Below are 25841 nucleotides of genomic sequence, written 5' to 3'. Positions count from 1 at the left end.
AAAACTAGAGAATGAGTAATAGGTATCTATCCATTTTTCTTAGATATGAAGTATATTGTATTAGGAAAATGGCTTTTTTTTCCTTGTAAGTGAAATGAAAATGCTCATAAATAAATTATGGAATGCCCATTTAATAAAATAAATGTTTTAGACTTCTGGTTTTAACAATATAGCATACTATATAATCTGTCATAAAAATATCTTAAACATCCTTTTAAATACCATACTGTACTTAAGACATTAAGGAAAATTGCCAGGTGCAGAATTAAAGAGGAAACTAGAACAGCGTGAGCTGTGACTTACTTGGGCAAGCAGTGGTTTATTATTCCTAAAATTGTAGACACTTGGATTTTAATGCCTGTTTGGGAATGGAAAGAAGACCTTGGTAAGTTGAAATTGAGACACCCAGAGCCCTCTTCAAAAGAATTGACTAGAAAAAAATCGTTTTCCTAGTGTGATGATAGGGAAACCTGACGGTGTCTGTCTGGACTCCAGGTGGAAAAAAACGTTTTCTGAGAATGTACAAATATGGTCCCTTACTACCTCATATGGGTTCAGAGTCAGAATTTATGTTACCCAAACAGAGAAAAAACTGATGTCACTGACAGAAATACAAAAATTTTTTGGAGGGAAATAATGTGAACACTGGCCATATGTAATTCCTACAGAAAAGGTCTGGAAGAGGGTAAGCTCATTAATCCCAAAGTACAAAATATATGAAGTTTTATTAAAAAAGAGTTAATAAACTGAGTGGATTCCTAACAATTAAAAAAATAGGATAATTTGGTTGAATCTGTAAGTTAAGTGTATCTAAATGATTAAAGGTAATGAAAAATCAGTGAAAAAATCAATAAAGACTTTCTACACATGTAAAATATAGTCCTTGAAGGCTGGATAGGTAACACAGCATATAAAATTTAGTAAGAGGCAATTAGTAATCTGGATGATAGATTTGAAGAAACTGCACAGAATGTAACACTTTTAAAGAAATGGTAAATATTAAGGAGAGTTTAACAGACATGGAAAATAGACTGGGTCTAAAATTTGTCTGTTGTGGGTACAAACTGAGAGAATGAGATAGGTAATATTCTAAGGGAAATGGTTGAACAGTTCTCAGAAAGGACCAAAGATGTTAATCCCCAGATTTAGGAAGTAAAAACTGTCCTGGATGGGATAAATAATAATAAATCTGTAGTTAGCCAGATAACTGGCTAAAATCAAAGATAAAGAGAAGCAGGCCAGATTTGTACAAAGGAAAAGTAGCTGGTCTGATTGAAGACTAATTAGTGACAATAGATAGAATTCAGAAGACAGTATTATATGTCTTCAAAATGCTGAGAGAATGCAATTGCTATCTTAGATTTCTGTACCTAGGTAAATTGTCATTTAGGAATGAAGATAAATTAAATTCATTTTTATAAGATTGGGACAGCTTCAGATCGTTGTTAAAAGAATTACTGAAGAATGGATATGAGGAAGACATGATCATAAAATGAAGGTTGAAATTCAAGAAGGAATGGTGAATACAAAGTTGGTAAAAAAAATGAAGTAATTCTTAAACATTGACTACATACTACAACAAAAATAGTAATTATTACTGAGCTGAAAGGAGTTTAAATAAGGTGGTCCTCAAATATTGAGCTACAGGGATATGGAAGACAATAAGGCTTGATTAAAGGTGAAGTGTTCTATGTGGGAAACAAAAATAAAATTAGATGTCTGCCTCATGCCATAATAATAGAGGTCAATTAGAATCCTAAATGTGATTAAAAAAAAAAAAAAACACCTCAAGATACATTGAGGAATATATATGATGGTAAAACTTTGGCCCTAGGTTGGGGGAGGATTTGCAAAACAAAACAAATAGCATAATCCAGAATGGGAGATACTGCTACATTTCACTTGATTAAAACAAAAATATCTAATAAAATAGAAGTCTTGGAATGCCAGAAGATACTAATAATGCATAGCACTTGCAAAGAATATCCAAAATAAATGGCAATGATCTGCAAATCATTTTTTATTTTTTATTTATTTTTTTAAAGATTTTATTTATTTATTTGAGAGAGAGCCTGAGCTGGGGGAGGGACAGAGGGAGAAGGAGGAGTAGATTCCCTGCTGAGCAGGGAGCCTGAAGTGGGACTTGATTCTGGGACCCTGGAATCATGACCTGAGCTGAAGGCAGATGCTTAACCAACTAAGCCACCCAGGTGCCCTGCAAATCATTTTTTAGAAAAGACACAATAGAAAAATGGACAGGGGGTTTGAACAGGCCATTTAAGGGAAAAATACTCAGAAAACCAAACACATGAAAAGATGATCAACATTATTAATAATAGGGAAATGCAATTATAACCATAATGAAGAACCATTTCTTAACAATTAGATTGGTGAAGTTTTTAAAAAATTGACAATAACTTTTGGCAACAAAAATTCTCATACTCTGTTGGTAGGAGTACAAATCTTTGGAAAACAGTTTGACATTATATAGGAAATTGAAGATTCACATGTCTAATAATTCAGAAATTCTATCTAGGTATAAATTCTTAGGAAACAGAAACCTGTGACAAGGAGATATGTTTAACAATCTTTTAAGATGTCCCGGCACCTCCATTTCTAACCCTACAACAGCTACTTTGTAGCACACCTCATTTTGTTCTGTCTCAAGCAAATGACCTCCATTTTCACAGAGAAAATGATCAGAAGTAAATTTGCTCAGTTTATTACTTCCTCAGAACTAAATTTGCCTTTATCTTTCCCACAATCCTAGTTCCATAGGAATAAAGGTATATTCCTGCAAACCTAGAGAAAGGAGTTTGGAGTCCGTAATTTTTCTCCAGCAGTACCCAGTAGCCTAAGAGATGGAGCAGTTCTTGGTGATAATGTAATGTAGAGATAGAATTTTTTTCTTGAATTTTGAAGTTGGGAAGTTAGAGAGCTTTGAGGCTAAGTTGTTAGATGGATGAGATTGAATGCTGACGTTCTCTCTGACATGATTTGGGGTGATGAGGAAAACCATGAGTTATGTCTCAAAGTCCTCTTTAAAAGTGAATAGGAGCGCGTAAAAGTTGCCGTTGGCAAGGTGGTTAAGTGATATAACCAGGGCATATTTACCAGCGTCAGTGATCAAGAATTTATTTGGCAGATACTGGTGCCTAGGTGAAGTTGGTGGCAGAGAAGAGCAGAGTACCTTCATCGTCTCAGTGACAAAAATATAAAAATAAATTTAAAAATAAATAAAATTGATTGATGAAAGACAGGTGACTACATTTATTTAGTTCCATAAGAATGTTAAACTTGGGAGTATATTTAAGGCCAGTTTTTACTGATGAAAAGAGTCTTGAAAAAATAAACATTCTACCCTTAGCCACATAAAATCCTTGGGTAGGTTTTCCTTAATTTTTAGAATATATCACAGTCCTACAGTGTACTCTTCTCCAGAAAGATATACCAGATTGTTGGTGCACCTTTGTGACCCAGTCAGTTAAACACCTGACTCTTGATTTCAGCTCAGGTCATGATCTCAGGATCATGGGATCCAATGCCATGTTGGGCTCTGTGCTCAGCGAGGAGTCTGCTTGAGATTCTCTTTCCCTTTTCCTCTGCCCCCCCCCCCCCACTGGTTTGTTGTCTCTCTCTAAATAGATAAATAAATAAAATCTTTTAAAAAAAAGGTAACACCAGATTAATTATAAGCTTTCATTTTCTGCTTCTTGTTAAGACATTCACATCATTTCTAAGATTCAGGTCAATTTTATATACAGAATTAGATTCAAGTATGATTTTGTTAGGGTAGGCTAGTTTTAAAGGTTTTTTGTTTATTTGAGAGTGAGTGAGAGAGCAAGCGAGCAAGCATGTGTGTGCGAGGAAGGAGCAGGGAACCAATGTGGGGTTCAAACCTGGCCTCCAGGATCATGACCTGAGCCAAAGGCATAACCAACTGACCTACCCAGCCGCCCAGAATAAGCTAGTTTGTAGTAACACACAGACCCTCAAGTTTCAGTGGGTTAACCTGATAAAAGCTTACTTATTGTTTATGTAAGAATTCTCAGGTTGTGTAGGGTTGATAGGAAAACGCCTGCACGTGGCTCTCCTCCATTGCTTGTCATTCAGGCATTAGAATGATGGTGACTCTGCCATCTTCAACAAGTGGCTTCTAAGGTTACTCAGGGTGTCACCATACCAGTTAGCCAAAAAGGGGTGATGAAGCATAGAAGGAGCCTTCTTGTGGCAAGATTTTATGGGCCAGGCATCACTACCATTCCTCTTACATTTTCTAAACTGAGTCATATGGTCACATCTATGTGCCAGAGATACTGGGAAGTATACTCTAGCTGTATGCCTAGGAAGAAGAGTGACTTCATTAATATAATTAATCTATATATTTTTTGGGTTTTTTTTTAAGATTTTATTAAATCAAATGAAAATTAAAATCCACCCAGGCACTCCTATAATTAATATATTTTTGTACCACCAACTACTTCAAACATCATATCCTTAACTTTCTAATTCTCATTATAAGAACTGATAACTCCGGGGCGCCTGGGTGGCTCAGTGGGTTAAAGCCTCTGCCTTCGGCTCAGGTCATAATCCCAGGGTCCTGGGATCGAGCTCCGCATCGGGCTCTCTGCTTGGCAGTCAGCCTGCTTCCCTTCCTCTCTCTGCCTGCCTCTCTGCCAACTTGTGATCTCTGTCTGTCAAATAAATAATAAATAAAATCTTAAAAAAAAAAAAAAAAAGAACTGTTAACTCCTCAAGTTTAAATAGGAATTTTAATTGAAAGTATGTATATCATATGCAATGTGTAGATTTTATATTGTCCTCAGGTAATCTAAGTAAATTTCAGTCTGCAAAAATAATCTTAATGCACTGATGAAACCTGAAGGAGAATCTGCTTTCCTACCTCAAGTCTTACAGGTTTCCTTGTGGTAGGAGAAATTCATTGGCCTAATCTCTGCAACTACTACCTCTTTGAGCCTAATCAAGACCTACTTACCAGGTATACACTCTGTAATCTGCTAGAAATTTATGAGCTTGCGATGGTTCCTGCAAATAAACACTGCATAGTTCTGTATTTGGAGATAGAGAAGAACTTAGTCTGTTTCTTTGAGCATCAGCTTTTTTGTCTTCCTTCACTGGTAACTTTCTAGATGGGAATATTTCAGACTTCCTTAGATAATGAAACTGAATCCCCACATAAAATTCTCTAAGTAGAAAACCTTCAGAACAAATTAGAGTGTTCATATTAATTATGCCTTTAAAAATGTTTCTATCTCAAATGAGATAGGGTGTGTAGAGAGGTTCAGTTTTGGGGTTCTGCCACCATCTGTCTTTATAATCTTTGTTCCAGATAATGCCTTCTCAACTTTCATTTATTTTAAATTCAGGGACATTTATGTTCTCTCTGAAAGTCAAACGTCAATGTAGTGGGAATAAAGTGCCCAAACTAGGTAATATTAAATGATTTTTAAAACTTGTTTATCCTTTTCAGTAATAATTTCTACAACTGAAAAACTGAATAATTTTTAAGATTATATACTTTTTTTTTTTTTTGACAGAGATCACAAGTAGACAGAGAGGCAGGCAGCGGGCGGGGTGGGGAAGCACACTCCCTGCTTAGCGGAGAGCCCGATGCGGGGCTCAATCCCAGGACCCCAACAGGACCACGACCTGAGCCCAAGACAGAGGCTTAACCCACTGAGTCACCCAGGCACCCCAAGATTATATACCTTTAAATAGTGCTCCTTTCTTACATGCCCTTTTTAAAGTTGTTTTTGTCAATTTTAAAAGATATGTAAGATTATACAGCTGACCCTTGAATAATGTAGGATTATGGACACCAATCCCCTGTGCAGTCAAAAATCCACATATAACTTTTGAGTCCCCCCCAATGTAACTATTAATAGCTTACTGTATACCAGAAGCCTTACTGATAATATAAACACCTGTTTTTTATGTGGTATGTATTATATGCAAATTATTACAATATACATACACCTTATTTTATTCTCACAACAAGATAAGCTAGAGAAAAGAAATATTATTAAGAAGATCATAAGGCAGAGAAAATATATTTATAGTACTGTACTGTATTTATTGAAAAAAAAATCCATGGATCAATGGACCTGTGCAGTTCAAACCTCTGTTTAAGGGTGAACTGTGTCCAGCATTCAGAATTACTATTTGTTAACATTTTGACATATTTGTTTATAGTTTCCTTCAGAGATAAATGCTATCTAAGTGTGCTGTCTTTTTAAATAGGAATATTAAAGAACGTTAGCCTCTAATAGAGTTTCTCTTCAGTTTTTTTTTTTTTAATCTGTAGTTTTAAGACCAAAACTGATAATGTGGTACAAAGTTTACATTTAAATGAAGTTTTCACAGATGCCTAACACATGCCTAAAAAGATTTGACAATGGACTTTTAGGTACAGGCCTAGACAATGTCAAGAACTGATGGATCTTATGCTTCAAGACAGCATTTTGGATATTAGGCAATTCCTAGGATTAGAAAGAAATTTTCTTGGTGTTTTAAAGTGAGCCACTGTCCCAGTATGAAAGATTAATCTTCTGAGTCTAGGGCTTTTGAAATCCTTCAGCCCTTAAACTGTTCTGTGAACTTGTGCTGTCAGTTTCGGTACCAATGGTTTCAGGGTTCAAAGTTCAAAAAGGAGAGCGGCTCCAAGGGCTTTCCATCCTAAGAGCATGGGCCTTTCTTTCCCTACTCGCCCACCTTCTATTCCACACTCTTCCCCTCCACAAATACCTCAGCCATTTGCTTGAATGAACAAGGTGATATTTAAAACTTTATAATTGAAATTAAAAAAGGGTTTTATCAACGTCAAGGATTAGTGCTTCTAAGAACAATTGCCTGGTGTATGTTCCAATAAAACTGTCCCTCCTGACTTACTAACTGGCATAGCCCTTTGTTGGGAACAGCATTAAGCTCAGGCAGGGGACACCTTGACAAGTATTAAGGAGGGCACCGATTGCATGGAGCCCTGGGTGTTCTACTCAAGCAATGAATAATGGAACACTACATCCAAGACTAATGATGCACTGTATGGTAACTAACAAAACACAACAACAAAAAAACAAAAAAAGAAGTTTCAGGTCTTCACAGCTTTTAGAGTCTCACAGTCTTCATTTAGGTAGCCAGTGACATGTTTCTTAAAGATAAAATATTCTGGACATAAAATCAAATCACTATTAGGTTGTTCCAGTGTTTTACCATCAGGCCCCAAGTTTTAATAAAAACGATGCTTCCTGTCTCCCTTCCTTCCTATCCTATCCCTGCTACCCCTGAATGGTACGCCACTGATCCTCCAAAACTATATACATGCTACACTGTAAAAATTCAGAGTTAACACTTGGAAAGCAGGCTGTGCATTGTGGAGATGCTCTTTGAAGATCTGCAGTATCGTTTATTCTCCTATACATGCACTCTGCAAGTTTTGACTTCATGGAAGGCCTTCTGTTTTTCTCACCAAAGTACAGAATGAGCTGCCTTGCAGCACGTCTCTTCCTTCCTCTCCCCTGGGATGAGTCTGCAAAGTGCGCAGCTGGAAAGGCTTTATATTCCTTTGGGTGACTCTAAGTACTGCTCTTCAAAGGACATCTCGTCAAGCCTCCTCTGTGGTGTCAAGACAAGCAGAACTCCTTCTCTCTCCACGTGAAACCCACAGTCAGGGGTGACAGGGGCTGGTACTCAGGAGAGTTAATTCTTGTCATCTTTTTTGTCATTGTCCTCTAAGAGGTGGGAATGCCACATCAGACTTTCCTCATAGAAGGATGTGACCCAGTGGACACTTGACACTGGCTTCCTTGGAAGGGACCAGGTCATCCTCATCATATTTTTTCCGCTTCATCAAGAACAGGAGCTCTGCCCTGGAGTCTGTAGCTCTACGTATCTGCTCCAGCTCCAGACCCTGGGCAGAGTCTCGTGGCTCTTCTGGCTCCTCTTTCTTCTTTGGTTTGTTCTCTGCTTTATTTTCAGAATCAGTCAATTTTGCACTTGTCTTCCTGTATAATTCCTCTGTCCCATGTAGTGTTTTCTATGACTGTAGAAATGGCAGTGAGGTCAGTGCAGCCCAGCTTCTCTTGTGGCTCCCAAGTGTCGTCCGCATCTGAGGACCCCTTCCACTTCAGGAAATTCTCCACTTTGCCTTCTCCACTCGATGATCGGGAAATGTTTACATCACGTATTCTTCTTCCTCATCCTCTAGCACCTCCTCCACTTTCTTGTTTTGTTTCTTTCCCCCGGGCCCGCCAGCTTTCTAGTCTAAAGGGTGACGCTGCTCAGAGCAGCACCCAGGAGTGCGAGAGGAAGCGGCACCACGCTAATGGCGTGTGGGACTGGTGGTGGAGGTGGCCTCCAGAAAAAGGACAGATCTCTTCAGTTCCGAAACTTGTTTTTGTCTTAGCAGTAGAAACACAAGTTAATATAGCATTGTGATTGAGAGTGTGGTCTTTGGAGTCAGAATACCTAGATCTGAATCTCAGCTCTTTTACTCGAGAACCTTGCCAAAGCTAATTAAATTTACATGCCTTGTTTCCCTCATCTGTAAAGTAGGGATAGTAATGGTCCCTATGTTACAGGATTATTTTTTTTTTTAAGATTTTTTTTTTTTTAATTTATTTGTCAGAGAGAGAGCACAAGCAGGGGGAGTGGCAGGCAGAGGAAGAGGGGAGTGCAACCCTGGGATCATTACAGGAGCCGAAGGCAGATGCTTAACCAGATGCTTGATTGATTAAGGATTATTAAGAGAGCTTAAAATGGTCAGGCATATAGGAAGGTCTTGGCATATGTTAACTTTAAAAAAAAAATGTACCTAAATAGGGACTTTGTGTACAGATAGCAGCAAGGTTACAATACTAGGTGTCAGGTTATTGCCTCAGTTTCAAAGCTACCCTTCATTTCATCCTCTTTTAATCTGTGTTGGAACTTGCAAACTTTTTTTTTTTTTTTTTGCTGGTAGAGTGTGCAGCGGGGACACTGTAGGCGGAAGAGGCTTCCTTCTCTGACTCTGGTGTACCTCTGTTCTGCTTGTTCCTGGGGCACTGTGAAACACCCAGTGACAATCATCTCAAACTCTTCTGTGCCAGGGTCCAGGCTTCTGGAAACCATACAATAATTTGAACAGATAAGGTTCAATATGAAGAATTGTTCACAATTTACAAGAGGTTAGCTACAAAGAAGGAATTAAATTCAAAAGACTATTCTAGGGCTGAGGGAGAGAACCTAAGGAAAAGAACAAACTTCTTCCCTAGGTTGGGATTTAGGCCTTGTTAGAAAAGGTATATTCACAGCTAGAGCTTTTCTCCAGAGTTGCTGGGCGGGAGGCTGGCATAAGCTAGGACTGGCAGCCTAGAAACTCCTGCTGGTGTGTGTTAGGCCATTGTTGACAGACAGGGAACCATGGGATAGACCTGGCATGCAGGAGATCCCCCACTGTGATGCAAGTAGGCCAAGGCTAGATGGTGGGCAGGGAACTTCAAGTTGTGACTGGTAAGCCAGAAACCCTGCCACTGGGGGATAGGTAGGCCAAGGACTCCAGGACTGATCTTACTTAATGATTGTTTATAAAGGCTCCAGAAGAGAGGGTAAATAGTAAAATCTCCTTCAAGTTCTTCCAGAAAATAAAATTCCAGCTTGAGGGAAATGACCTGCCAGAGCATTTTTAAGATCTATATGAATGAGTCCAGGAAAAGGGCAGATGAGTCACTCAATGGTTGGTGTTATGGACTGAATGTGTCCCCTCAAAATTCATATATTAAAGCTCTAACCTCTAGAATGGCTGTATTTGGAAATGGGATCTCTAAGGAAGTCGTAAGGTTAAATGAGGTCCTAAAGGTAGGCTCCTGATATGATGGGATTAGTGTCCTTTCAGAAAAGCCATCAGGGAGCACACTCTTCCTTAATGTGCCCAACACACTGCGGAAAGAGCATGTGCGGTTATAGAAAGAAGGTGCCCTCTGCAAGCCATAAAGAGAGCTCTCATCAGAAACTTAATATGCTGACACCTTGATCTTGGACTCGTAGCTTCTAGAACTGTGAGAAAGTACATTTCTATTGTTTAAGCCATCCAGTCCATGGTGTTTTGTTATGGCCGCCTAAGCCAACTAATTCAGTTGGGTAAGTTCAAGGTGATTCATTTAGGGTAAAATAGTCCAGACTATTGGTGATGTGTTATGCTTATTCCTTCCAGTTGCAGTCTAGAAAAACTATCTTGGGAGTCATGTAGGCAGGTCTAGAAGACAGTGCCTCAGTGCATAGCTAGAGATTTTTGTTATGAAGGGTCAGCCATGACTCTTAAATAAGTAGAACACCACATACTATATAATCTGTTTGTTTGGAACTGAGCCAGGGAGACTGAGAGAAAGGTGGTAGAGGCAGATGGGAGTCTCGAGGAAATGCCAGGCTGTTGGAGCAGTTTTATCATCGTGAACACATTTAAAGAACTCCCAACTTACAGTACCGCAGAGGCATTTGATACCTCAAACTTTATATATGGAGCTGAGCTGCCAAAGACGATTTCTGGACCTTGCTGATCAACAGAATAGACATTCTTGATGAACCGATTCTATTGGCTGACAGAGAAGGAGGTATTCTCATTAAATTTTCATTTAATTTTTATAGTTTGTGGAGTTAATATTTATTTGCCCATTTTTTATAGTTGAAAATGCTAAAGTTCAGAGAGATTATTTTTTCCAAGGTTACCTAACTAGGAAGGGGTGAAGTTGGCATTTGAAGGTAGGCCTGAAGGGTTACAAAACCAATGCACTTTTATTTTTTTTTTCTTTTTTGGACAGAGAGGGAGATCACAAGTAGGCAGAGAGACAGGCAGAGAGATGGGGGGAGCAGGCTCCCTGCCGAGCAGAGAGCCTGATGCGGGGCTCCATCCCAGGACCCTGAGACCATGACCTGAGCCGAAGGCAGTGGCTTAATCCACTGAGCCACCCAGGTACCCCCAAACCAATGCACTTTTATTCAAAAATGCCAAATTGTGTAATGTGAAGGAACGCTGGATTTGATCATAGACTCAGTTGCTATCTGTATGGCCGTGATGAGGGCTACTCTAGATTAGGCTAGTAACTCTTGTAAAATGAGGCTAATAATATATGCTTTTTAAAAAATAATACAGCATTCCACTGCTTTTTTAAAGTCTATACATGTGTATTTATGATTCTTTAAAGTGTGACCTTAGTTTCTGTCTTTTTTTTTTTTTTAACCCATTCTTTCATAACTTTTTTCCCACCAAGCTGTGTGTCTTGTGAATCTTATGGTAGTACCACTTGCTGATCTACCATATTTTTTTTAATGGCCACAGACTACTACTCACCGATGAGCCATAATTTATTTAAGTATTATCTCACTGATGGGAATTTTGAATGTTTCTATTTTTTTCTATTTAGAAATAGTCCTGCAGTGAATATCCAGGTTTCTGTGTAGATGCACATGTTACAGTGCTAGGTCTCTAGCATTGTACTGGGTTTTAATAGCAGCTATTGAATTGTTCTTTTTTTTTTCTTTTCAGCGTAACAGTATTCATTGTTTTTGCACCACACCCAGTGCTCCATGCAATCCATGCCCTCCTTAATACCCACCACCTGGTTCCCCCAACTTCCCCCCCCCCCTTCAAGACCCTCAGGTTGTTTTTCAGAGTCCATGGTCTCTCATGGTTCTCCTCCCCTCCCAATTTCCTTCAACTCCCTTCTCCTCTCCATCTCCCCTTGTCCTCCATGCTATTTGTTATGCTCCACAAATAAGTGAAACTATACGATAACTGACTCTCTCTGCTTGACTTATTTCACTGAATTGTTCTTTAAAATGGTTGCATCAAAATATACTTCTGTCAGCAATTATGATGGACTTCTAGTGTCCCCTTTAATACTTTCAAATTTAATTATTTCCAACATGAGTGTGAAAAAATGATTTATCATGATTGTTAGAAATTCCATTTCTACGATTACTGGTGAAGTAGAGAGTTTTTTGTTTGTTTATAGTTTCCTTGGACTTGGCTTTTAATATCTTCTGCCAATTTTAAAAAATTTATTGATTTCTAGGATATGTAAGTATTAAATCCTATTCTTACTTTGTGGGTCATAAATGTTTTCTCTCATCTTAGGCCTTTAAAATTCATTTACGGACCTATAAACTTAAACATATACATCATTTTCTTTGTAACACAGATATGACAATACTGTCCCTGTTGTTCTGGCCTTTAAACTGCTTATTACATTGTTACTATATCAATATATTCTAGATTTCTGATTCTTGTCTTATAATTGGGTACTCTCCCAAACTCTGGATATACTGTAATTTATGTTCAGTGTTGTTTATTTCATGTTCAATTCTTTTTTAAAATCAGATTGGTAGAGGTTTTTCTATTTTATTAGTCTTTTCAGGTACTACTTTTAAAAATTAAAATCATTTACTGTTTTATTATTTTTACTTCTGCTTTTATCTTTATTGATTATACTCTTTTGTTTTCTTCAAATTTATCTTATCCTTTCTTTGGCTTCTTGAGTTGAATACATATATTTATTTTAAATTCTTATTTTTAAAAAAATATATTAGAGGATATTAATTTTCCCATGTCAGTAGTGGCCTTGACCAAATTACACAGATTGCTGGTTGTGAGTCCCTAAGTGTCACTTATTTTCAAAACCTTTGTAATCTCAGTTTTTGTTTCTTCTTTAACCCAAGAATTTTTGATAATACAGTAGTGTATCTCAAATTTTTCATAGTGGTCTTTTTCATGTTCATTTCTTTGTTGATAAATTTTAACATTTTTCCATATGAGACAAGGAATAAAACCTGAGTGATATGTTTAAAAACAACATATATCCAACTTTCAAAAATATAGTAAATAGATATGAATATAATGCAGAGCTGTATACGCACTGACAGCTTAAAAAATAAACCATCAACATATATACCTCTATCATAATTCTCTCTTCCCCAAAGAGATAACCACTGGTTCTGAATTTGATTTTTATCATTCCCATGCATGTTTTCATAATTTTTTTTACAAATGAGTGTACCCCTGAATAATATATACTTATTTGATGTATCCTTTTATAATCCATGTTTTTATTTAGTATTATATTTAAGAAACTTATCTATATTGATATAAGTACTCCTGGTAAATTTATATTCACTACTGTCTAATATTCTGTGAATATTTCTTTGAACCTATATAACTCCCACATTTTTATCTTATTGATATTCTTGTGAAGACTAATCTATGGTCAGTTGATACATTTTGTTTATTAAAAACAAATCAACATCTATTTGTTTTGTTACACAGATTCTTTTTCTTACATGGTTTCTAGATTTGATCTGCCCATTTCTCGTAGAGATGTATTGACATCTCAGCTGTGATTATGAATTGGTCAAATTGCATTTTTCTGAACAGGTTTTCCATCGTATAATTTTAAGTTGTCTTGTTTTATGTGTGTAATGTCTTCTTGGTGAATTTTTCTTTGTCCTATTTCATGCTTTTGGCCCTTAATTTTGTATATTTTTATACACATGGGCAGTGTCTAACTCGGACTCTTATAAGGAATGTTTATATGGCTTCTTAAAAATATGAGTTACTCTTTTTTAATGAGTCTAACCCACTCATATTTATTGACATATCTACATGTTTTTGCTGTATTAGATGTGTAATTTTTTTCTTTTTATGCCCTGACATTAGATTAGTCCTATTTTTTCTCTTTTCTCTCTCTATAGTAGCTTGAAAGTTATACATCCTGTTTCTACAAGTGGTTACACACACACAAGGCAGATTACTGAACAGATTTAACTGTACTGCCTTCTCCATCCCACAGTTCTGAAGTCAATTACATTAATGCCAGATAGCTTTTGATTTGTTTTAAAGATTTAATTTATTTATTTGACAGAGAGAGAGAGAGATCACAAGTAGGCAGAGAGGCAGGCAGAGAGAGAGGGGGAAGCATGTTCCCTGCTGAGCAGAGAGCCCAGATGGGGGCTGGATCCCAGGACCCTGAGACCATGACCTGCACTGAAGGCAGAGGCTTAACCCACTGAGTCACTCAGGTGCCCCTCATTTTTTATTTTTAATATGCTTTAATTTTTAAAGGAATTATTAAATAATAATTGTACTTTTACAACTACCTTCATGCATTCATTTATTTAGCCAATATTGAAGCACTTGCTACAAGCAAGAAACTGGGGAAACTGAAGTGTACCGCTTAAAAATTCCTGGTTTGTGGAATTTATATTATTTCAGAAGGCTAGATGTATAAATTTTGTATTTGTCAGTATACTTATAATATGTAAAGGCCAGATGAGATCATCAAAGAAGTAATTATAGATTTTTAAGAGACAAGGTCTGAGGATTGGCAAAGAAGTATCAGCAAAAGTGCGAAGAATGCCAGAAGAGTAAAAAGAAAACCAGGAAAGTGAAGTCTTGGAAACTGAGAGAATTGTTTTAAGGTTAAAAGAGTTATTGACTATGTCAGATGCTGTATGATGAAAACTGAGAACTAACCTTTGAATTTAGCAACAAAGAGGTCATCAATGACCTTGGTAAACAGTTTTAGTGGGGTGGTAGAGGGGAGAACCTACTGAAGTAGAGGAAATCAGAGACAGGAAATGAATGCAAGAGACAAAGTGGGGAAGAAGGGAAGAGTAGCTAAATGGAGAAGTAGGACAGGAAGCCTTCTGAGGCTGGAGGAATGCCAGCATGTGTATGCTGAAGGGAGTATTCAGTAGGAGAGGGAAAAAAGTGAGGGAGGGAGGCAGGCCAAAGGTGGTATTTCTGGAGCAAAGGCTTTGAATAGGCAAGAAGAGATGAAATACACATTTCACATACTGCCTCCTTAGAAATACGTATACTGTCTCCCTAAAGAACCTTTACTCACATCATCCTCCTATCAATACTGAGGTGGTTATTTGTGAAGTACTTTGTAAACTTGTAAAGAATCTTATAATGTAAACTCCTGTAACAAGTGGAGACTAAGTGATCCAAAGTAATTTTTCAGTTACTTTTTTTTTTAAATTTACAACTTCTTTTTCCTATTTGAACCCAGCCAGGGAAATACTATTGGCTCCTCTTCAGACTGTATGTATTTCCAAATGGACACATTTACCTAGCATCAAAACATTTCATCTAGAGTACTTGGGATTTTCCCACACTGGAATTTGATATGTAACCTTTCGACCACCCAACAAGCAAAGAAAATGTTACCCCTTTTATCTTCTTAGAAGCTTGTAAATGAGCCTGAAGCCATTTGAGAAAGCCAAGTGTAATACTTCCGTGAACATCTTTTTAGCTAGAATAAAAATAGATGTGAACAGAATTTCATAAGATTCTTATCCAGAAAATATAACATAAAAATCTAAATTTAAAAGGTTTTTGCTCTTAGGTGTTTTATAAAAATGTTAGCCCTGTTGCCAGTATCAGGTAGGACATAATAACAAATGCTCAGCTTCCCACATGAAATCAAATAAATGCTTGATTATTCTTTATTTTTAAAATTAGTGTTAGTTTGATTTAATATCAAACAATTTTTAAAGAAGCTAATAAGGATAAGTAATCAAAATAATGTTGGTTAATATAAATGATTTTTATTTTTCTTTCTTCTGTTTTTCATTCTCATGGCTCTATTTCTCACCTGCTAAAAGCTAATACATTATACAGTGTTTAGATAATTGATATAATTGTTTCAAGTTACCTCTTTAGGGTATTATCAGCTTGTAGGCATCAGTTTCTCTAATTGTCAAGTAGTGAATCCTTTATCTAGCATTTAATCTTGCCTCCCTGGGAAAATCAGACCTTACCACAGAGTAAATTTTCAAATTGCTGACCTGAGGTAACATGAGACTGTGCCTTGGCAGTGAACCTTCGCTTTCTGTTATTCATAGGAAGGATAATGATGTACTCTGTTGCCTGAAGGCCCTTGTTTCACTACCTTAAGAAGTAACATCTAAGTACTAGTTGCAAAGGTCTGAGTTTGGAAATTCCAAAGAAGATAATTGCACTGACACAATATTTTTATTTCTTTTGGAAAGATGAGGTAATTAAAATATGTAGCTTTTATTATTTCTCCCACTTCTTAAACCATTCATCTGGTTCATGTCAATATGACTTAGAGGTTCCACAAAGTTACCTGAAAATGATCATTGCTTATTTTTATGAATAAATTATGTATTTTGTTTTACAATTGTATTTGTAATTTTAATGTCCATGTAAACTCTCCATTTTTATAAATAGGAAAACTGAGATTAAAATGTAGCTCACAATTTTTCAGTAAAACAGAAAAGATAAGAGCTTTCTAGAGCTAGGAAGAAAATTCCCTAAACATTTTTAGCAAACTTGAAAAGAATGTTAAGCAATTTCCATAAAATAATTTCTTAGAATGTATAAAATGTAATTTCCTAGGAGGAATAAACTGAAAAGGCAGACTTAAATTCTTCTTTAACTCTAGACTTCTGTGATTTCATTTTCCTGAAGTGTGGCCTTCACACTTATATTTAAAAGGTAATTTATATGCCAACTCTAAGATCCATGCTTGGGTAGTTTTCTTAGCAGTTGTGTAAGATCTTTTTGAAATGAAAAATTCCATTTCCTTCACAAAATTTGCCACATTTAAAAATTTTGCAGTGATACCTTCCCTTAAACTTAAATGTCTGTAGTCTCCTAATCTGTGAAAAATAACACTATAAAAATTTTAACATACCTACTTAGAACATGCCTATAAGAAGCCAAGAAATCATAATTACATTATATTTAACAGTTAATATTTGTCAGGCACACATGGTATAATTTCATTTTTTGAAGTTTGTTGACACTTTATTTTCAGAGTGAATTTTACTATGTTAACAAAAGAAAGGAAGCTGTTTAAATTTGAAACAAGTTAAAAATAAAACTTAAGTTTATATATATGAATTTTCAGGTAATTTTTTTTTCTCTGTTACTTGGATTTTAGATTTAGAGTTTTTAGACTTTTAAAAAATATTTTGAGTATAACAATCTGTCATCAAATTTAGTTTGGAAAGAACTCAGTTTTAGAACTATAGAGCAAAAATTTGAAGACCTTTATATTTTTCCCTAGAGACAGTTCAATTCAGATTTCATAAATTAAGCCGTAGGATGGTAGTTACTCTTTAACATCCCGTAGCTAATGTGGGTAGGTCTGTGGAGGTGGTACACAAAACATCTGTCTACACTGGACATCTCTCAACATTTAAGGATGGAGGACCAGACCCAGTGTTTTCTTAATCTCACTGCAGTGCTTTGTGAAAAGGTCAGAGATGCAGAAGCATTTTGCTAAATTTGGAAAAACAGAGCTAAGGAGAGTGCAAATGCAAACATTAAACTTCAAGTCAATACTGGCTGGCATCTAAGACTTTGGAAAGAGCTACGGAATGCAGAAGATAAAGTGCGTGGAACTCAACCTAGGTGAATCATAGCAGTTTAGTATTTCCTGAAAAATTCATGAAGGTGATTCGAAAGTATTATCTCCCATAAGGCTTCCAATCCTAGATATGTGGTTTGTTTTGGAAGTGAATTGCTCCAGGTCTTTGTTAAACACACATATAATTCTAATACTTTTCTCCCTTGTCCTTTATATTCCATGAGTCCTTGATACCCGAAGTTGGTATGACAAGACTGCAGGCTTTTGACCATAATCTCTTCCCTTCCCCCCTATACCTCGGGCTGTAAATGCCCAGTGTTTTTTTTGCCGTCATCCCTTACACTTAAGTGTGGCCATGTGACTAAGTTCTCCTCAACTGAATGTGAGCAGAAGTGACTTATACCACTTCGAGTCCTGTCCAATAAAAAGCTTATCACATGAACTTTTTGCATGCCCCCTCCCCCTTCCCTACCTCAGTTGATAGTGGCATCACCCTGAGTCACTGAAGCAGAGTTCCCTGATCCCACTCGTCAACCCTACTCCCAGAATGTCCTCTCTGGACTCTTATGAGAGAGAAATGAACACCATTTTTGTGTTCATTTTTGAAACGTGCTCATGTTTGAGCCATTATATTGAGGAATTTATCCTAATACAGTAGAGAAAGGATTAATTGGTGAAGTCTTTGATCACTGAAAAGGAAATAAATGATTATTTTTTGTTGAAGGTAAATTAATTTTGTCAGCTACATGGTCTCCTGTATTCTTGTGGTATGAAAGTTCACCTAACTGCAGACCTATAGGTTCAGCCTGACCATAGACACTAAGACAAAGGAGCTTGATGGCTAATTGTCCACTTTTGACATTATTAATGGAAGTGATCTCTGTGATTTAGTCCTTGTCTTATGGGTTCCTGTCTTATACCCCAGTGGCCTTATGCCCATTTTCCAGGGACTAAATTTCTTCTTTCTGAATCCAGGTTTCTCTTGATTTGGTACTCGTTCATCTCGTCTTTGAATAATGGTCTTTTTAAAACTTATTATTAACATATAATGTATTATTTGTTTCAGGGGTACGGGTCTGTGATTCATCAGTCTTATAAAATATACACCACTCACCACAACACACACCCTCCCCTTTTAATAATGGTCTTAAGCCAATTTGCTTGCTGCATGAACCACTGTGTATCACCTGTATTCCTGGCTCATATCCACAGTCTGAGTCTTGTACTTGGTTCAGGATTGTGCCAAATAAATCATATGCTCTATTTCCCTTACTTTTTCTGTTCTGGCTTCTCTTCCCTCTACTGCTGTACCCTCCTGCAATCCTTCGTGTAGGAAAGAGGGTAATCTATTAAATTTGAACATCTTTCAAACCATATTTGTATTTATCATTTTCTCCAACAGTAAAGTACTTTTACGTTGTAACTACCACTATTGATTCAAATTTTGAAAAGCTGTATTCTCTATCCGGCCTTCCCTATTCATATACTGATAAAATTCTCACTAAATGTACTGTTCATTTGTTCTTATTTCTATAATCAAAAATTAGAAAAATTTGAATTTCATTAACCCTTTTTGAAGCAATATTATAGAAGCAAAAATTATTTTTTATTGTAGAAAAGAATTGGTAGGGCATCTGGGTGGCTCAGTGGGTTAAGCCTCTGCCTTCAGCTCAGGTCATGATCTCAGCGTCCTGGGATCTAGTCCTGCATCTAGTCCTGCTGAGCAGAGAGCCTCTTTCCCCCTCTTTCTCTGCCTGCCTCTCTGCCTACTTGTGATTTTTCTGTGTGTGTGTGTCAAATAAATAAATAAAATCTTAAAAAAAAAAAGAAAAGAATTAGTAATGTGTAACTGAAAGAAGCGAAGTGAAGTGATACGTAGCTAGTAATATTATAATTATAGTTGACCCGTGAATAATGCAGAAGTTAGAGGCATCACCACCCCTCCAGTTGAAAACCCCCATGTAACTTTTGACTCCTCCAGAAACATAACTACTAATAACCTACTGTTGATTGGAAGGCCTTACTAGTAACATAAGTAGTGGATTAACACATACATATTTTGAATGTTATATGTATTCTGTGTTCTTACAAAAAGTAAGCTAGAAAAAGAAGATGTTGAGAAAATCATGAGAATGTACATTTATAGAACTGTATTATATTGATCGAAAAAAATTGTGTAATGGGCATGTACAGTTCAAACCTGTGCTGTTCAAGGGTTAGTTGTTCTTTAAAATTTTAAGTACATAGAACCTTTTTAAAATCTAAATATGAAAAAATACACGTATGTAGTTTTTATATATTGCAGTCACTTGGGAGGGGTCAATTCTCATTATTAACATATAATATATTAAAAGCCAACATTAGTTTTTTTTTTTTAACATTTTTTAATGTTTTATTTATTTATTTGACAGAGAGAGAACACAACCCCCCTCCTCCCCAAACCCTGGAATCCATCCTAGGACCCTGAGATCTTGACCTGAGCTGAAGGCAGATGCTTAACCAACTGAGCCACCCAACTGACGCCCCCAACATTGGTTTTAAAGATGTGTTTGTACAACTTCTAAAAAAGATACCCACAAATTATGCCATATCTTTCTCACTAAAACTTTAGACTATCTTTTATTACTCACTCTAAATTCCTAGTTTGGAATCAGAAGCTTCTCTTGTTTATCTTTGTCTGCCACCTGACCAGACTCAGTATTCCTTTGGCTCCTTTATTATCCAGCTGCCAATTTTGTTTTCATCCACAAGCACTTGTTTATTCACACAATAATCTCAGATGTGCCAGGCATTATGTTCATCACTGGTTAAGTTCTTTTAAACGTAACAACTACTACTCCTCTCAAGGAATTCCTGGTTTAATGGCAGAGACAGATATGTAAACAGGTTATTGCAACCCGATATGAGTGGGGGAAGGAGTACAAGTAACATAACAGGGATATATGAAGAAAATGACTAGGATTTATTTGAAGTACAGTGTTGACTCTCAGGGGACTTTCAATACTCTCACTGGTGTCAAAGTTTCAGATATGTTATTATAAGGATGTGATTAGGATTGGATTGGAGCGGTATCTTATACATATAGAGGGCATGGCTGCAGAGGCTTTATGACAGGTCTCCTTTCTGAGAGTCTGAGTGGAAGAATCACAGAGACTATTTGATACAGAGCAGAGACTCATCTTGGAAATAGCTGCAGACGTTTCTCATTTCCAGAGAAATGAAAAGCTGAGTTGATCGAAAATATTACTAGAGCTGACTATAGCTCAGAGACCATTATAGTTCCCAGAACTCATCTCAAGCACAGAGTGAGATCAGACTCATTCTTGTTTCTTCCAACAGGTTAGGACTAGCTATTGATTAGTATTAGCTTAGTTGGTTTCATGAGGTACTAGCAGTAGACAGTCCTTGAATATGTTGACAATTAGCAGATCTCTGTAGGAGGCATCTAAAATAGCATCTAGGAGACCTGATAAATAGCAACTTAACACTCAGCACTGGCACGAGCAGATAAGCAAGCACTGTAATCGCAGGGGAACTACTGCAGTATTCAGGAAAAGGCCTCAGGGACTGGTTGGCAGGTAGGAACACAAATACTAAAACTGGGAAATAAGGGATAGGTTCTGGTAAGAGGAAGCATATTGGAAGCTCTGTTCCTGGTTCCAGAGCAGGACAGACACTACCTCCCAAATCTCTGGCCTAAAAGTCTTTGATTACTTCCAGGGTAGCACAGGATTGGTTCCAGGGACTGAAGTGAAACAAATGCCACAAATAGTGCTTAAGTATCTTCAACAGATGCTTATAGGAAGAGGAAGTCCCGGACACTATTTTGGTATGAGTTCTCACAATGAAGACTGGTTCCTCTAAACACCAGGGAAAAGAGGAATTCAGGATACAAATATTAATTACATTTACTCTCTAAGAATTTTTAATTAGAACATATTTTTAAAATCGATAATTAATAAGCTATCCTTCATGGATTGCCTAACAGAAATTATGTTTCAGTCTCCCTGCATTTAAGAGCTTTTTCAATAGGTCTGCCGATAATAACAACAACAGTAGTAACTTCCAACGCAGGAGTACATGCAGAGAAAAGATTTCACTTTAGAATAAACCATTTAAAAGGAGCATCTCCAGGAAAGATGGAATGTGGAAGCTCTGTGTTGTGTCTACTTTGGAGAAATTATTTCTTAGATAACCAGTCTTCCACTCCATCTGGCTTCTGGTACCCACCAGCTAAGTTCTTAGAGAGGTGATTTCTCTTTGTAATCACCATAAACTTGTAGGTTTTCTCTTTTTAATATTCCTTAACAATTTAAAGGCTGTCATTTCCTAAATTTCCTAAATAGGTGTTTTTCGGTTTGACTGCCAACCTATGGAAATTAAGAATTTTTCTTAAATGACCATGACTTCTATTAACTTCTGTCAGTATTTTTTCCCTGTGGTTAACAAATGGTCTAGCCATATTTTATTGCTTATTTTTTAAGTATATAATATTGGATTGATAATGGAGATTTTCACTTTAATAATGTTTTAACAACTAAACGTAAATAATTCAGGTTTTTCGGCTTTCAGGTTAGTTTTTCCACATTCATCTTAGCTATACTGTACTTATTGATGAGTTTTTCTATATTGGGAATTTCTGATGCAAAAGGTATTATTTAATGAAACAGTATGTATAAATGAAAAATGTTTAGGTTAGTTTTAAGCTTTAGAAAGATATATTGGATTTAGATAAGCAAAAACGGTATTAAAATAGGTCAGCCAGTGAATACTGGTAAACTTCACCTGTTCATTGTAATATAAGGATTATACCCATAGGTTCACACCAGTGTGCTACAGGGAAATGGCTGTATTTGTTTTTTAAAAATGCTCTGAACATTAACATGATACAAGAGCATTGTCATTTGTAAGTAAGCAAGACTGCCAAGAGGATTAGTAAACTGGTTTGAATATCATTTTTCACCTTTATTTATTGGTTCTTGTTTTTGAATGCTCATTAGAGTGATGTTAGAACTTCAATAGGTTTAGATTTTTTAAACTTTGGAAAGTTCAAAAGCAAAGCTGAATCCTTTAAAGGTCTGAGAGCGCCGTCTCCTATTTTGGAAATCGACTGGTCTGAAGCTGCCCCTTTCCTCAGGGGTTCTAGTGGATCAAGTCAATCCTTAGCTGAACTTCATGGGCCACTGCTCCTTATTAACCTAAACACTATAAAGTTAAATGTGGTTAGAACTGTACCACAGTAAGCAAACAAACAAAAAAACCTGAATTCTTTATCTGTGCTCTTAAATCATTCATTAAAAAAATAGCCTGTTTTGGGGGCACCTGCAGTCGGTTAGGGTTATGATCAGGGTATGATCCCAGGGTCCCAGGATCGAGTCCCACATTTGGGCTCCCCACTCAGCACGGAATATGCTTCTCCCTCTCCCCCTGCCCCTTCCCCACCCACACTCTCTCTTTCTCTCTAATAAATAAATAAAAAAAAGAAAGAAAGAAAGAAAGTAGTCTGTTTGTAAACCACAGAGAAATAAGGATGTGGACAATTGGAAGGTTTGAGAGTGACTGGGCATATATATAGATAGAATATGATTAAACCAAGCTTACTCATATTTGTCTCTAACAACAGTTTTAAATAAAGTAATAATCTTCCAATCGATTATTTTACAATTAATTCATTTGTATATAGTAGGCACACACCAAGTGTCTGTTTGGTGAAAGAATGAATTTATGTTAGCTTATTAGTTGATTTTAAACATTCATCTCAGAAACCAAAAATTGTTAAAAGATAATATAAATAATGAGTTTTTTCCAGTACCTTTTGAGTTTTTGTTCGAGGATTTCTGCTTGTGCTGTACTTGCCCAACACATTTTAAATTTTTGTTTGGGGACTCATCTTGATGCTTCTAATTTGATGAAAAAGGTAAGGAAACAAGAGGACCAGATGATCTCTAAGGTCTCTGAAGACCAGTCTAACTCTAAACCCACTTATTTCCAGTGAACAAAGGAAGACAGTATACCCATACCTAATTTAAAGTACAAGATAATGATCAAAATCAATAGCAGACACTGCATTTAATGGCAATTCATTAGAAGCATTCTCTTCAAAACATGGAACAAGATAATTATGCTTACTATTACTGATAACTACTCAACATCCTATTTAGAGACACGGAAGTCTTATTATTAAGGCAATGAAAATGAAGTATAAATATTAAAAAGGAAAGGCTTTAACTGTTATTGATTATGAAAGAATTTACGATTGCTTACTTAGAAAATAGAAGAAAAAAATATTAAAAGGAATGAAGAAATTTAAAAAGGTAATTGGATACAAAGCAAATATGCCAAAATCATTAGCTTTCCCATTCATCAGAAATAACCAGTTGAAAATATAACAGGAATAATAGGTTCCATTCACAATTCACAATTACACAGAAACTATGAAAATCTACCAAAAAATACTTAAAACTTATGTAAAGCAAACTGTAAAACTTTACTGAAAGTCCTAGTTGAAGACCTGAATAAACAGATATCCATGTTTCCAGATGGGAAAAATCAAGTGTCCTAAATTACACCAAAGTTGAATGTCATCCCCAACAAAATGTTAGTAGGATTATTTAAATAGAATTTGACACAGTGATTTTAAAGTTCACTTAGGAGAAACTTGAATATCAATCACTATGAATATTTTTAAAAGATTGATTAATAAGATGAAATCTTGCTTACTGATATCAAAACATCACCAAAGCTATAGTGATGAAAACAGTATGGCATCTGAGTAGGAAGAGACAAGTCAGTGGAGGAGAATAGAGAATACAGAGCCGACCAAAGTATTGATTTCCTGTTCTGCTCTTCATCTCATCCCACTGTCCAGCCAGATGAACCCATTCATTCCAGTTGATGATAACTAGACTGTTTTAGGGTCAGGCCAGCATACTGGATCAACCAGTTTATGTTGCATTTGAGAAGCGCCAATGTATATTATTGCACTGTATGATTTATCTCAATTAAGAAGAGGCAGTGATGGAAGCAACAAGTTTGCAGTAAAAGGAAGCCCTTTTAAGCATCCAGACTCAGGTTATCTCTTTTATACATAAAACATATTCTTCCCTTTTACAATAAACTTTTTTTGTCTGGAGCACAAACCATTCTCAGACTCCTTCCCAGTCCTTTTAAGGTGTTGCTAAATAGACCTGTAGGAACCACTTAATGCCATTATAAAAAATGATGGGCACTATTGCTAAAGCAACAAGGGGTAGACTTCATTAAGTGGAGTTTTGTAGTTGTTTCAAGTTTTTATTTAAATTTTAGTTAACATATAATGCAATATTATTTTCAGGATTAGTATTTAGTGATTCATCACTTACATGTAATACCCAGTGCTCATTCCAAGCACCCTCCTCAATCCCTATCACCCATTTAACCCATCCCCCCCACCTTCTCTCTAGCTTGTTCTCTATAGATAAGAATCTGTTTTATGCTTTCTCTCTCTTTTTTCCCCCATGTTTATCTGTTTTGTTTCTTAAATTCCACATATGAGTGAAATCATGTGGGTATTTTTCTTTGACTGATTTTTTTTTAAGATTTTATTTATTTATTTATTTGGGGCACCTGGGTGGCTCAGTGGGTTAAGCCACTGCCTTCAGCTCAGGTCATGACCTCAGGGATGGAGCCCCACATCAGGCTTTTTGCTCGGCGGGGAGCCTGCTTCTCTCTCTCTCTCCGCCTGCCTCTCTGCCTACTTGTGATCTCCTTTTTTTTTTTTTTTTAAAGATTTTATTTATTTATTTGACAGAGAGAGACACAGTGAGAGAGGGAACACAACAAGGGATTGGGAGAGGGAGAAGCAGGCTCCCTGCTGAGCAGGGACCTCCCCCCACCCTGACCCCATACCCGGGAATCCATCCTAGGACCCTGGGATCATGGCCTGAGCTGAAGGCAGTCACTTAACCAACTGAGCCACCCAGGCACCCCTCTCTGACTTATTTCACTTAGCATAATACACTCTAGTTCCATCTGTGTTGTTGCAAACAGCAAGGTTGCATTTCTTTTTGATGGCTGATTAATATTCCACTACACACACACACACACACACACACATGTTACACATATGCACACACATCACTCCTTTACCCATTCATCAATCAATACATTTGGGCTCTTCCCATAATTTGGCTATTGTTGATAATGCTGCTATTAAGTATCAGGGTGCATGTATCCCTTTGAATCAGCATTTTTATGTCCTTTAGGTAAATACCTAGGAGTGCAATTTCTGCAACATAGTCTAACTTTTGGGGGACCTTCTATTTTCTAGAGTGTCTACACCAGTTTGCGTTCCCACCAACAGTGTAAATGGGTTCCCCTTTCTCTGCATCCTTGCCAAAATTTTTTGTTTCCCATGTTGTTAATTTTATCCATCTGGACAGATGTGAGGTGATATCTCATTGTAGTTTTGATTTG

General features: G+C 36.6%; 1 protein-coding gene and 1 pseudogene across 3 annotated transcripts in view; one reads left to right on the top strand and one right to left on the bottom strand.

Annotated features, from left to right (window-relative positions):
- Positions 1 to 25841, top strand: part of MICU3 (mitochondrial calcium uptake family member 3) — a 100089-nt gene that overhangs the window by 14193 nt on the left and 60055 nt on the right. The gene's annotated exons all lie outside the window — the stretch shown is intronic.
- On the bottom strand, positions 7653 to 17721 carry LOC131820655 (chromobox protein homolog 1-like; annotated as a pseudogene).

The sequence above is a fragment of the Mustela lutreola genome, chromosome 18 (assembly GCF_030435805.1).
Source record: "Mustela lutreola isolate mMusLut2 chromosome 18, mMusLut2.pri, whole genome shotgun sequence".
Classification (NCBI taxonomy): Eukaryota; Metazoa; Chordata; class Mammalia; order Carnivora; family Mustelidae; genus Mustela; species Mustela lutreola.
Note: the sequence above shows the minus strand (reverse complement) of the source record. Positions and strands in the feature narration are given on the sequence as shown.